The sequence below is a fragment of the Rhinatrema bivittatum genome, chromosome 1 (genome assembly GCF_901001135.1).
Source record: "Rhinatrema bivittatum chromosome 1, aRhiBiv1.1, whole genome shotgun sequence".
Lineage (NCBI taxonomy): Eukaryota > Metazoa > Chordata > Amphibia > Gymnophiona > Rhinatrematidae > Rhinatrema > Rhinatrema bivittatum.
In genome coordinates this window covers 314,219,100-314,232,923 of record NC_042615.1, presented here as the reverse complement: position 1 = coordinate 314,232,923, position 13,824 = coordinate 314,219,100, and positions in this window count along the sequence as shown.

Genomic DNA, 13,824 nt, shown 5'->3' with positions numbered 1-13,824 from the left:
GATTGTGCACTAATATCCTGATATCATCTTTAGACAGTGCTGTACACCATGTTACCATGAGTGAGCTTATCCCTGTGATTCTTGGACAAGGCCAATACAATGGGTTTTGGCATCAGCATGCTGTTTTCATGTTCCATGCAGAAAGAATGTTGATACCTGTGCCTGTTCTTAAATACTTTTCTTCTCCTGATTTTTGTTTATTGTCTATTTACTCAATGATCAGTCAATTTGGAAATTGATTCCAGTGATTGCTGACATACTGAGAAAGAATCAACTAGATATTTTTTTGTATCACTGAGATACTCAGATATATTGTTGCTAAATCAGCTACACCTACTTCCTAAGTCATCTTCTCTAGACTTTGACCTAACCGAAGGGGGTGGCAGGTTGATGATTATGGCCAAGGATTTATTATGCATGACCTTAATGTCTGGTATTGTATTCCCCATTTACAAATCCTTATGATAGTACCTAATTGATGGGGAGTATTTTGATACATAAACCGCCAGGTTGTTTAGCTACTTAATATTACTCCTCTTTTATTGAGTCACTACTTACTTTATGAGCTGATGAAAGACATTTTTTAATATTAGGTGATTTTAATTTGCATGTGAAGACTGCGCCCCTTGTTCATTATTGTTAAGATTTTTTAAATGTCATGTCCTCTATACGGTGAACTAAAGGTGTCTCAGTAATCGGACACTTTGTGGTAGTGACTCTCCCGCTTCAGTGGCTGAGTGGAAAATTTCAAAAAGGGTTTCAGATGTTAATAAGAGGGTCACTAACATATGTTATCAAAGTACCAATTGAGAGAGCAAAAATGTGACTACTCTTCTTCCTGCTGGGTCTTCTTCCAAAGAAATATGGGACAGAATCCACCCAGGCCATCTCCCAGGGGTAGAGAGGGAAGACAGAGTCTTGACAGAAATAGCTTAGATGGAATGCAGTTATATGTAAATAACTGGAAGTATTAATTTTTATTTATTACTCTTTAGAAAGTTTTAAAAACAAGTATGTAATAGCAATAACTCTACTTTATTGGATCGTGCCCGACTCTGGACGAGTTTCGGTGTTCTAGGAGCTGCCTCAGGGGCTACTGTAAAAAATTATAAAACTCACATACATACATAAATACATTGCATTGAATCAATTTTACATATTTTTAGCATGACATCTGGCCACTAATTTATTGCAATCTCAAACTGAGTAAATGCTTTCTGTAGTAATTTTGGCGTTTTCACTTTCACAGAAGCTATGAAGGTATTCTCAGCACACAATACCTTGTGAATCAAACAGAAAATAGTGTGATTGTGGAAGAGCCAATAGACGTGGCTGACAAGGTATTTTATTTATTTTTGTACACATCATTAGTTTGTTGGAGTTTGTTTGGTTAATTAACACTCACTTTTTCATTGCTTTTCATTTTTCTTTTTTCTTTTTTTTTCTTTATTCTATTCACAAGTGCAACTCAACAATGTTTCACATCATTATAATAATCCATTTCTTTAAATAGTGTACTTATGTTTCATGAAGCGAAATCCATCTACTTCAAGTTGTATATACAAACATGTGGTCTCTCATTTCCTCCTCTTGTATTTGCCATTTTGATACACTCACACACATACATGTGATGTTTTATATATTTTTATTGATATTTGTATACAGACATAATTTTGTTCTATTTGAAAATTTATGTATATGTATGTATATATGTCTTATGTTCCATTCTTTTATTCATCTATTTTATGTCTTATTTGATTTTACACATATTTATGTATTTATGTATGTATGTGTGTTTTATAATTTTTTACAATAGCCCTTGAGGCAGCTCCTAGAAGAGCGAAATTCGGCCAGAGTCAGGCAAGATCCAATAAAGTCTTTTTTACCGATCCGTTTCTTCATGTTCATTGCTGCTAGTCATCTTGGATCAGCTTCCGCTTTGTTTCTTGGGACCATAGCAATACCTCTATCAGGATCAACGTTTAACAATTTTCTTGTTATATTTCAGTAGATATCTACAAATTAAAAATAAAATGAAAAAGAAAAGAACCGGTTCTTTACCCCAACAAATATATTGGCCACTTTTCACTTTAAAAATTTACTTTACTGGGCCGCCACTAGAGACACATGCTGAAAAGCTCTCTCCAGAGTGTTTTTCCTTTTCCTTATTTCCTCTCATCGAAATGCCTCATACCAAATGCAAAGCAAAGTTAAGGGAGATGGTTTCATCTTCTTCCTTACCAGAGAGTCAGCCACAGATTGAGAGCTTTTTTGTGGCTCCACTAAGTATTTCGCCGGTTGTGGAGGCCGCTGTAGATGCCGATGCTAGGGATGTGCATTCATTTGCAATGCATTGGCAATCTGCAACATGTACGTCCCTATTCATTGTATTCATGGGTTCGCGAAACACCTTGCGTGCGGCGTGCACTGCGCTGCCTTCCTCTGTTCCCTCCTCTAACCTAACCTTCCCACCCCTTCCCCTAACCTTTAACCCCCCTAGCCCTACTCTATCCAATCGCCCCCAAATGTTTATCTTACCTTTTGCACCTACCTCTGGGCAGGTACAAGTTGCACATGCCGGCAGCCTGCCGGCATGCAATCCTCCGACACAGCGGCAATGAATGCTCTGTCGGAGGCCTCTGGCCCTGCCCCCTCCTCACCCCCAGACCACCCCTTTAGTAAAGCCCCGGGACTTACACCCATCCCAGGGCGTTACACGCGTCCCAGTGCCTTTTTAAAATAGGCCCGGGGCGCATAACCCCCCTATGAGCTGTATATAACCCTGTATATAATCCATAACCCTGGATTTACTGTATATAGTAGCATTGAGACAGGAGTTCTGTTTGAAATTAAACTCTAGGGATATGCTGTCATTTGTTTCATTTTGTTTAGTGTGCACTAAATGTTTGAATGTGTGCTAATTATTTTAGCTTGAACTAAAATGATTAATATGCACTTAATTTAATTAGCACATTTTAAATTGATGCAGTGCCCATTAAGTCATTTTAATGTGCACTAAATGAGTTTTGACACAAATTTAAACAATTTAGGGTCCACATAAATAAAGCAATATAAAACAAAACAACAACTCTCATTCTCCCTCTCTCCAAAAAAAGCCCAAACAAACCCAAAACAAAGTTAAGCAAATGAAACATTTTCAACTACACATTCCTACTAAGGTCTGGAGAAGATGAAGTCTCCAGCTTGCTACTTTTCCAGACTGTTTAGATCTTTGAACAATTTTAGAAAAACTGAGAAAAGATTGGTCTATACACTGCACAACAAATACATGGTGTGACAGATTAGTAGTTATAGCTAGGGGTGTGAATCGTGTGATCGATCGTCTTAACGATCAATTTTGGCTGGGGGGGGGGAGGGAAATCTGATCGCCGTGTTTTGTTTTGTTTTTTAAATCGTTAAAAATCGTAAATCGGGGGAGGGCGGGAAAACCGGCACACCAAAACAACCCTAAAACCCACCCCGAACCTTTAAAACAAATCCCCCACCCTCCCGAATCCCCCCCCAAATGTTTTAAATTACCTGGGGTCCAGTGGGGGGGTCCCGGCGTCATCTCCCGCTCTCTGGCCACGGCTGCGTTAAGAGAAATGGCGCCGGTGGCCCTTTGCCCTTATTATGTGACAGGGCAAAGGTAGCGCCGGCGCCATTTTGGTTCCTGGCTCCTGACGTCACGCGTGCAGGAGATCGCTCCAGGACCCCCGCTGGACCCCCAGGGACTTTTGGCCAGCTTGGGGGGGCCTCCATATGACATAGTGAGGGCAAAGGTAGCGCCGGTGCCATTTTGAATATTGGCAATACGGCCCGCGTGCAGGAGGTCGTTCCCGGACCCCCGCTGGACTTTTGGCAAGTCTTGTGGGGGTCAGGAGGCCCTCCCAAGCTGGCCAAAAGTCCCTGGGGGTCCAGCGGGAGTCCGGGAGAAATCTCCTGCACGCGTGACGTCGGAAGCCAGGAACCAAAATGGCGATGACGCTACCTTTGCCCTGTCACATGATAAGGGCAAAGGGCCACCGGCGCCATTTCTCTTAACGCAGCCGTGGCCAGAGAGCAGGAGATTGTGCCGGGACCCCCCCACTGGACCCCAGGTAATTTAAAACATTTTGGGGGGGCTCGGGAGGGTGGGGGATTTGTTTTAAAGGGTCGGGGTGGGTTTTAGGGTTGTTTTGGTGTGCCGGTTTTCCCGCCCTCCCCCTCCCCCGATTTACGATTTTTTGACGATAAATCGGGGAAATTGTTATTGTATCGTGGCTCTAACGATTTTTGACGATTTAAAATATATCTGACGATTGTTTAAATCGTCAAAAAACGATTCACATCCCTAGTTATAGCTGGATATGAGAGATAAGTAATAAATGCAAAAGACAGCATAGGATGCACAGAGAGGAACATAAAAATAGAGCTTGAAAACAGAAGGAAAGATGGGGAGAGATTTAATCTTCTGCTATATTATTATTATCTGTTTTCTTATTTGTGGTATCATTTTTCACATAGACATTTATTTAGTTATCTTATGCCAATTAACACAGATGGGTTATACAATTATATTTTTACTAATATCCACACACAAAAAATTGATAACGATGTGATTTAAGCAGGTTTCTAAGAGTACCACATATCTTGGGCCCCACTAATGAATACAAGTAAAAGATTATAGGAAAAACAAAATCACTGATAATGCCATCATAGTAAAAAATTGCAGTTTGATATGTGAGAAATAACTCAGAATCACTTTAAAGTGAATTAAAAAATCCCATGTGCATTAATTAGGGGATGTGTGAATGTGTCGGGCTTGCGCGCATCAAACAGATTTTAAAACCTGCCAGGATATGCATGTATCTCCCCTATGCACACATTTCAGAAGTTTTCAAAAAGGGGCATGCTATGGGCATGGTCTGGATGGGGCATAGGCATTTTGGGGCATCAACCTGAGATAAATACATAAATATTTATGCAATCCGGCATGCACCAAGGCCCCCTGCCTCATAACTTTACTTCTACTATGGATGACTTGTAAGTTAAAAAATAAAGAAAAATAGGCAGATTTGTGGGGTTTTAAGGGTCGGGTTTAACTGGGGGGGGGGGTGAAGATTATTAAACTAGGTGTGGAGGGGTTTGGATGAACTTTCTCTTAACTGGGTGAACTGGAGATGAACAGGTAAAATTGGGAATAGCGTGGGCACGCACCCCTTTTAAATTCCCCTGATTTACACAGTAGAAGTGGCATTTGCGCAAATATGTGCTCACCCACTTAAAATTGGGTGCACGTGTGTGCAGCCAGACTATTTTGTAACATGCATGCTTATATGAGCGCAAGTTATAAAATAGCCATGTCCCTGGGCATAGGCCAATGCACATGTGCACATGTGCACCTGTGCACTGAAAGTTACCGTCCCTGTGTTTCTGTGTTTATTTTATAAACTATTAATTCTACATCATTTTTAGTGAATGAATAATTTAAAATGCTTATGGAAATCGGTGGGCCCGGTGACGATTAACCGGAGCCCACCCTTGACAGCAGCGCGCCCGGCGAATTAGTACAGAGGACGGGGGTGGGGGAGGGGAAAGCACAGCAATGGGCGAACGGCCAAAATTCCCCCACCCCCAATACCAACCTCTCCGCCCTCTGATCCTGGTTGCTGCCTCGCCCCGACCCCCGCCGGGGGGTCATGACGTCAAGAGGGGCGCCGGCTGCGCCCTCCGATGACGATCGCAGCCCTTTAAAGGGACGCGACAAGCGGCACGCGATCCTTTTTGGATCGCATGAGGCAACAGGACCCACCCACCCACCCTGAGCGCTCTACAAGCGGAACATGTCTACTCGAGCCATATTGCCAGTATTCAAAATGGCGTCGGCGCTACCTTTGCCCTCACAATGTCACAGGGGCCGACCGTCGGCCTCTATGACATAGTGAGGGCAAAGGTAGCGCCGGCGCCATTTTGAATACTGGCAATACGGCCCGAGTGCAGGAGGTCGCTCCCGGACCCCCTCTGGACGTTTGGCAAGACTTGTGGGGGTCAGGAGGCCCCCCAAGCTGGCCAAAAGTCCCTGGGGGTCCAGCGGGGGTCTGGGATCGATCTCCTGCACTCAGGCCGTATTGCCAATATTCAAAATGGCGCCGGCACTACCTTTGCCCTGTCACATGGTAAGGGCAAAGGGCCATCGGTGCCATTTTTTTAGCGCAGCTGATGGCCTGGGAATGGGAGATCGCTGCCCGTGGCCCCCCTGGACCACCAGGTCCAGGGGGGTCAGGAGAGTGGGGGATGCTAAGGGGGTAATTTTAAAGGGTCGGGTGGGGTTTTTTTTATCGGACCATCAGCGCCATTTATATTAGTGGCAGCCAAAATGGCGCCGATGACCCGAGAGCGGGAGATCGCGCCATGACACCCCCCCCCCCCCCCCCACTGGACCACCAGTTAATTTAAAACATTTTGGGGGGTTCGGGAGGGTGGGGGATTTGTTTTAAAGGGTCGGGGTGGGTTTAGGGGTTGTTTTGGTGTGCCGGTTTTCCCGCCCTCCCCCCCCCGATTTACGATTTTTCACGATAAATCATTGGAATTTCTATTGTATCGTTGTATCGTGACTCTAACGATTTTTGACGATTTAAAAAATATCTGATGATATTTTTAAATCATCAAAAAATGATTCACATCCCTAGTAACCATAGCATGGGTTATTTTTCCCTATATGCATCACCTTGCACGTATCCACATTACATTTCATCTGCCATTTGGATGCCCAATTTTCCAGTCTCAGAAGGTCGTCCTTTTATTTATCACAATCTGCTTGTGATTTAACTACTCTGAACAATTTTGTTTCATCTGCAAATTTGTTTTTTATTTAGTTGCTGACATAAATCTTTCAAAAACAATTATTTTTTATTTTAGAAAGACTCTCACCATTTATATCTTCAGGAATTTCAAATCAGTGTAGTTTTATCAGTGCTGGTAAATGATTTTCCTAATTAAAGATGCATACACATAAAATGGAAACACACAGGCTACTCTACACAATTCTTTACTAGAGGTATTATGATATTCTAATAACTGAGAACAGTATAGGGTGTTACTGGATTCCCTTGTGCCATGCTGTGACAGGTCCTGGATCTCTACAGAAGTGTGACACACCAACAGCTGAGGATGAGATAACCGCTTAATTAATATTTCAGCTGGGTTAATTAGTTTGGAATTGAGTATTTGTCAAGTGCTGGTTGACTTGGAAATGACATACGAGTTATGCTTATTTTTCATAACAGTGCTTTGCTCTGTAAAATGTAGAAATTTCAAAACATTATTATACTTTCATGTTAAATCTTGTATACTTACTTATGCTGCTAAAATAAAATGGAATGACTACCTCACAAAAGGTGTAAACCTCCATTCCCTTAAAAACTATTAAATTCATATCAAAGGTTTTCCTTTAATTCTGCTAAGCACTTGAGGTCTAATATTTTCTACAGTCCCTTATAGATTCTAGGGATGTGCAGACAAAAAGTTTATGTTCATAAGTCCATAAGTCGAAAAGGGGGGTCAATTTCGGTCAATATGGACATATGGAGAATTCCATAAGTTGAGTCTATGTCCATACGTGCACCGGTTCCCTAAATAAAAATTTAAACCCCTCACCCTCCTTAATCCCCCCCCCCCAAGACTTACCAAAATTCCCTGGTGGTCCAGCGGGGAGTCAGGAAGCCATTCCTCTATTCCTTTGCGAGGAACTTTTGGCCAGCTTGGGGAGGTCAGGAGGCCCCCCCAAGCTGGCCAAAAGTTCCGTTTGTGTCCAACGAGGGGTCCGGGAGCGGAACCGCGGTGGACCACGTGACGGCCGCGTCACTCCGACATGACGCGGACGTCACGTGCTCCTCGCAAAGGAATAGAGGAATGGCTTCCTGACTCCCCGCTGGACCACCAGGGAATTTTGGTAAGTCTTGGGGGGGGATTAAGGAGGGTGAGGGATTTAAATTTTTATTTAGGATCAACGATCGCGATTTCCAACGTATTCAACATAGCTATGTTGAATAAGTTGGAAATCCGATCGTTTTCGCCTCATCACTTAAGTTAAAAAAAAAAAAAAGTAGCGTTTTACATATAAGTTCAAAACGAATGCACACCCCTGGATTCTAAGATCCTGGAGAATCCTCTATTGCTTACAATATTCAACTAATGACATATGATGAAGTTTTGTATGTACAAGTTTTTGTTAAGATCTAAAACAGCTTACTACTGAGGAACAAAAGTAGAGATGTCCTCATCAAACAATGAGACACCTTTTAAAAATTGGATAAATGGTCACTTGAATTAGCAAACTGGAGAAAAAGGGACTCATTTCTCCATGGTATTGATGTTTTTATGTTTAAATCTGTTTTATTGGTTTTCCAAGTATACAACGATAATACAACAATATTATGTGAAGGTGGAAATATCAGATTAATCCTTATTTGGAACTACTTTGCATTTTGTAGCTGTCCATTGCCTGGAAAATTTTGCACGTAAATTCTATGGCATCAGAGAAAGAGATAAATATATTGACTATATCAAATTCAGCAAAATGTTTACTTTTTTCCCCACACTTGAATCTACTGAGAATTTTTCCAGTGCCACAGATCCTATGTGCTTAATATCCAGCAGCGCACTCTTACATACGTATGTTGAAAAAACACAAACACAGAAATCTGCAAGTAGAATGGAGATATACACATATACACACATACGTGCATACTCTATTTTACAAACACAGACTCCTCTTTGTCTCACAAACACAGAGGAACACATTCTCTTTCTAACACATACACACACAAACCCAAACAAAAGGAATATTATGTGGTCTGGCATTTAGTCAATTTTTTGATTGTATTTGGATTATCTGTATATGTGGTTTGTATTATTTTGTCTCCGCTGTATTTATTGTTTAATTTGATTGTACCTCATGTAAGCAAATAATATATTTAAGTAATAAATAATGACAGAATTTCTGTCAACAACACATACAGACACAATTTCAAGCACTGTATGAAATACACACAAAGCTGCAATTTCATACACATATATATAGATGTACATACATACACACATAACCAGTCTCCCTTCATATAAAGTCTCCCTCCTGCAGACAGAACCACCCACAACTCTTGCTTCACTGTCACATATACAGGCCTATAAATTCAACCTCTTTCTCATACATAAAAGAAAAAAATCTCATTCTGACTCACATACACAAACACAGTATTCCCATGTCTCAAACATACACCCAAACACAAACATTCAAATACTTTTTGGAAATTTGTGTGAAATGTCTTTTGAAATTGTGGATATTTCACCATTCCAGATTTTTTTAGTGGAGATTTCACATTAAAAGTTGGCTTTGTTCAAAAAGAAACAAAATAAATCCAGCGTTGTTCCTGTTAACAAAACTGTGCCATTCATAGGAGAGCCTTTCCTTCCTTTTGTTGTTATACTTTTAATGGTGTTTCCTTGGGAGCCCTATATGTCTCTGAAAACAGGCTGACTATTTTCCCTGCAGACTAGAGTCTGCAAGCAGTACACAGCAAGTGGGTGGTGAAAGTAAGATGTACTCCCTTAGGTTTATTTGAAAGGATAACAGGTTTGTTTTCTAAGTAGTTGATTTTTCCTCTTCATGAGAGATATTGGAAAAGGTCAGATTCTGCTTCACTCACCTGCTGTTGTGCCTCTCCCACTTTAAAGATTCACAGTCTAGAATAGATCATGTCCTCTAGGACTCTCTCAGTAGCACAGATTTTCCCTTTCCCTCTAAAACTACTTCAGCACTGCAAATTGCATACAGGAGGTTCCTCTGTCCTTTGGCTCGCATTCACTTTGGAATACAGCACAACTTCACTCTCTGCATTGGGCATGAATTTAGAATTTGAATTTAATATTCTTTAATTGTTCGCACTCATCACAACAAAGTTTGAGGTGAATTAGGGATGTGAATCGGGCTTCGGACGATTGAAAATATCGTTGATATTTTCAAAATCGTCAGAAATCGGGGGCTCCCCCAAAATGATAGGAAAACCCCAAGATATTGATCGTGGGGGTTCCCTTATCGTTTTGGGGGAGGGCGGGAAAAACAGCACACACAACCCCTAAACACACCCCGACCCTTTAAAAGTAACCCCTTAGCTTCCCCCACCCTCCCGACCCCCCCAAAACCTTTTTACCGGTACCTGGTGGTCCAGTGGGGGTCCTGGGAGCGATCTCCCGCTCCGGGCCGCCCTCTGGCTCCCACTAATCAAAATGGCGCTGATGGCCCTTTGCCCTTACCATGTGACAGAGTATCCGTGCCATTGGCCGTGCCATTGGCCGGATCCTGTCACATGGTAGGAGCACTGGATGGCCGGTGCTTTTGGCAAGTCTTGGGGGACCCTCCTGACCCCCACAAGACTTGCCAAAAGTCCAGTAGGGGTCCGGGAGCGACCTCCTGCACTCGGACCGTCGGCTGCCAGTATTCAAAATGGCGCCGATAGCCTTTGCCCTTACTATGTCACAGGGGCTACCGGTGCCATTGGTCAGCCCCTGTCACATGGTAGGAGCACAAGAAGGTACAGAGAAGGGCAACCAAAATGATAAAGGGGATGGAACAGCTCCCCTATGAGGAAAGACTGAAGAGGTTAGGGCTTTTCACCTTGGAGAAGAGACGGCTGAGGGGGGATATAATAGAGGTCTTTAAGATCATGAGAGGTCTTGAACGAGTAGATGTGACTCGGTTATTTACACTTTCGAATAATAGAAGGACTAGGGGGCATTCCATGAAATTAGCAAGTAGCACATTTAAGACTAATCGGAGAAAATTCTTTTTCACTCAACGCACAATAAAACTCTGGAATTTGTTGCCAGAGGATGTGGTTAGTGCAGTTAGTGTAGCTGGGTTCAAAAAAGGTTTGGATAAGTTCTTGGAAGAGAAGTCCATTAACTGCTATTAATCAAGTTTACTTAGGGAATAGCCACTGCTATTAATTGCATCAGTAGCATGGGATCTTCTTGGTGTTTGGGTAATTGCCAGGTTCTTGTGGCCTGGTTTGGCCTCTGTTGGAAACAGGATGCTGGGCTTGATGGACCCTTGGTCTGACCCAGCATGGCAATTTCTTATGTTCTTATGTTCTTACCATACACTTCGTTAAGACCTCTACAAATATTGCAAAACAGAGCCGCTAGATTCTTAACCAGCAAAAGCAAAAGAGATCACATCGCAGAAACCCTGGCGGAATTACACTGGCTACCCAATGAACAAAGAATTCAGTACAAAACATTAAGGGGCGGATTTTAAAACCTCTGCACGCGTAAATCCTTCCGGATTTACGCACGCAGGACCCTCGCACGCCGGCACACCTATTTTGTATAGGCCACTGGCGCGTGCAGAGCCCCGGGACGCGCGTAAGTCCCGGGGCTTCCTGTTGGGGGCGTGTTGGGGGCGTGGCGTGGGGCTTGGCGGGATGACGCGGCGTTTAGGGGCGGGGTGTGGCATTTTGGGGGTGGCGATGTGGGCGTGGTTTCGGCCCGGGGGCGTTCCGGGGGCATGGCCGCGGCCTCCGGAACAGCCCCCAGGACCGGACCATGGAGTGGGGCAGCCGGCCGATGTGCGCAAAGTTAAGGGGGGGGTTTAGATAGGGCCGGGGGGGTGGGTTAGGTAGGGGAAGGGAGGGGAAGGTGGGGGGAGGGCGAAGGAAAGTTCTCTCTGAGGCCGCTCCGAAATCGGAGTGGCCTCGGAGGGAACAGACAGCGCGCGCTGGGCTCGGCGCGTGCAGGGTGCACAAATGTGCACCCCCTTGCGCGCGCCGACCCCGGATTTTATAAGATATGCACGGCTACGCGCGTATCTTATAAAATCCAGCGTACTTTTGTTCGCGCTCGCGCAAGTATTTAAAATCTGCCCCTAAGTACCATACACAAATTAATATATAATGAAAAAGCAGATTGTCTGAACACAGCCCTTCGCGTACACGTCCCAAATAGAAACCTGAGATCAGCCAACAAAGCACTCCTCACCATTCCATCAAGCAAAACAGCAAGGCTTACACAGGTAAGAGAGAGAGTGTTATCCTTGACAGGACCCATACTTTGGAACGCCATGCCATTGGAGTTAAGACTACAAAGTAACAACAAAACCTTTAGAAAAAATTTAAAAACATGGCTCTTTAAATTGGCTTATCAGAAAGAGAAAGGAGAATAGTACCCAGGGGAAAGCAGGTACAAACAAACAGGTGAACAACAAACACATAACCAACATCAATATGTGTATGATTTTATTTAGCTTAAGTTTCATTTTTAAGCTCAGCAGTAAAAGGTAAAAGTACAATGATAAAGGTAATATCGTAGCCTAAACCAATACAGGGTGAATTGGACACTGATTTATTACACTTACCTATTAATATTATTGCAAACTATGTTACCGATCCTTAACGGCACCTATGTAACTTAAAATACTTTAGCATTATTTTTATGTGCCTTAATGTAAACCTTTGTGATGGTCCCCACCATACGACGGTATAGAAAAATGTTTAAATAAATAAGTAAATAAATAAATACAGATGTCCTAGGATTTAATATGGCCAGCTGTTTTGGTGCATTATCTGTATGGCATCTTAAAAAGCAGAGAAAAAGATACAGCATTATCACTAAAATTATCATTTATATATTTACATAATCCAAGAGCTGACTTGCACAAATTACCCCAGAGTCAGAGAGAGGGTGAAGAGGATTTGAAATCACAAACTTTAAGCTTTCATAGGCTTATATTTCTGTCCCATTACTAGCTTGATCTATGGTATAACTGCATCTTGTATTGGGAACATGTCATGTAAAAAGAGAAGAAAGTCTTTTTACACTTCACTTGACTATTACAATTATAATCCTTATTGAATTTCACCAAGATAGCTAGAGGCTACTCCAGTATTTCCCAGCCACACAAAAGCTCCCACCTGTAAAATGCAGGATATTCAGAAACAGAGAAATATTAGCTCTCAATCTGCACATGGTACACCTGTTGAGTTTTTAAAACAATGGCTATTTCTTAAGAAAAAATAGCTTTATTTTTAATGAGTTGACATCTTAAATCTGTCTCTCTTGTTTACAGAATCAAATGCAGGGCATGGAGTAATATGCACAGGACATTTCAAATACTAAAAGTACAGTTATATTGACCCCATAACAATCATATTCATGTTAATCGGCTTTCAGACTCATCCAAACATACCTTAAGAATATATACTTATCACTTTAATGTTTCTGTATAGTTTGCTAAATACAATACAAATTTTCTGTCGTACATAATGCTGCAATACATTTAATGACAACAAACTATTAGAAAATGCACAACTTCCAAATGTTTTCAGTGCTATAATGGAAAAAATTTCAGGAATTTCAATTAAGAATCAGATTTAAAATATATTAAGAAGTCAACATTAAAAGGGATCTAGCCAACTAGCTAACAATTTATCACTCTACATCGATGGGCTTGATTGGCTGTTGAGTGGCTAAATCTATCCACAAAAAAGTTCATAATTAGAAACCCAACTGAGTAGATATGTTTCCCACGTAACTGATCCAGGTAACTTTACCTGGATGTTTAGGGCTTTTATCCACCTTAAAATGCCATTGAATATATATCCAGGTAAAGTTTCTCAGGTAATCTTAGGGCCTGCTATTTATCCATCCAAACTTCCCCAAGTAACTTTGTCTGGGAAGCCACATCAATACCCTACAGAACTAGCATGATGTTTTGGACTTTTGCTATGCCTTTGCCTACCATGCATATGCCTCTGCTTTCGCTGATTTGGATCTTTCATCACTGCAGCC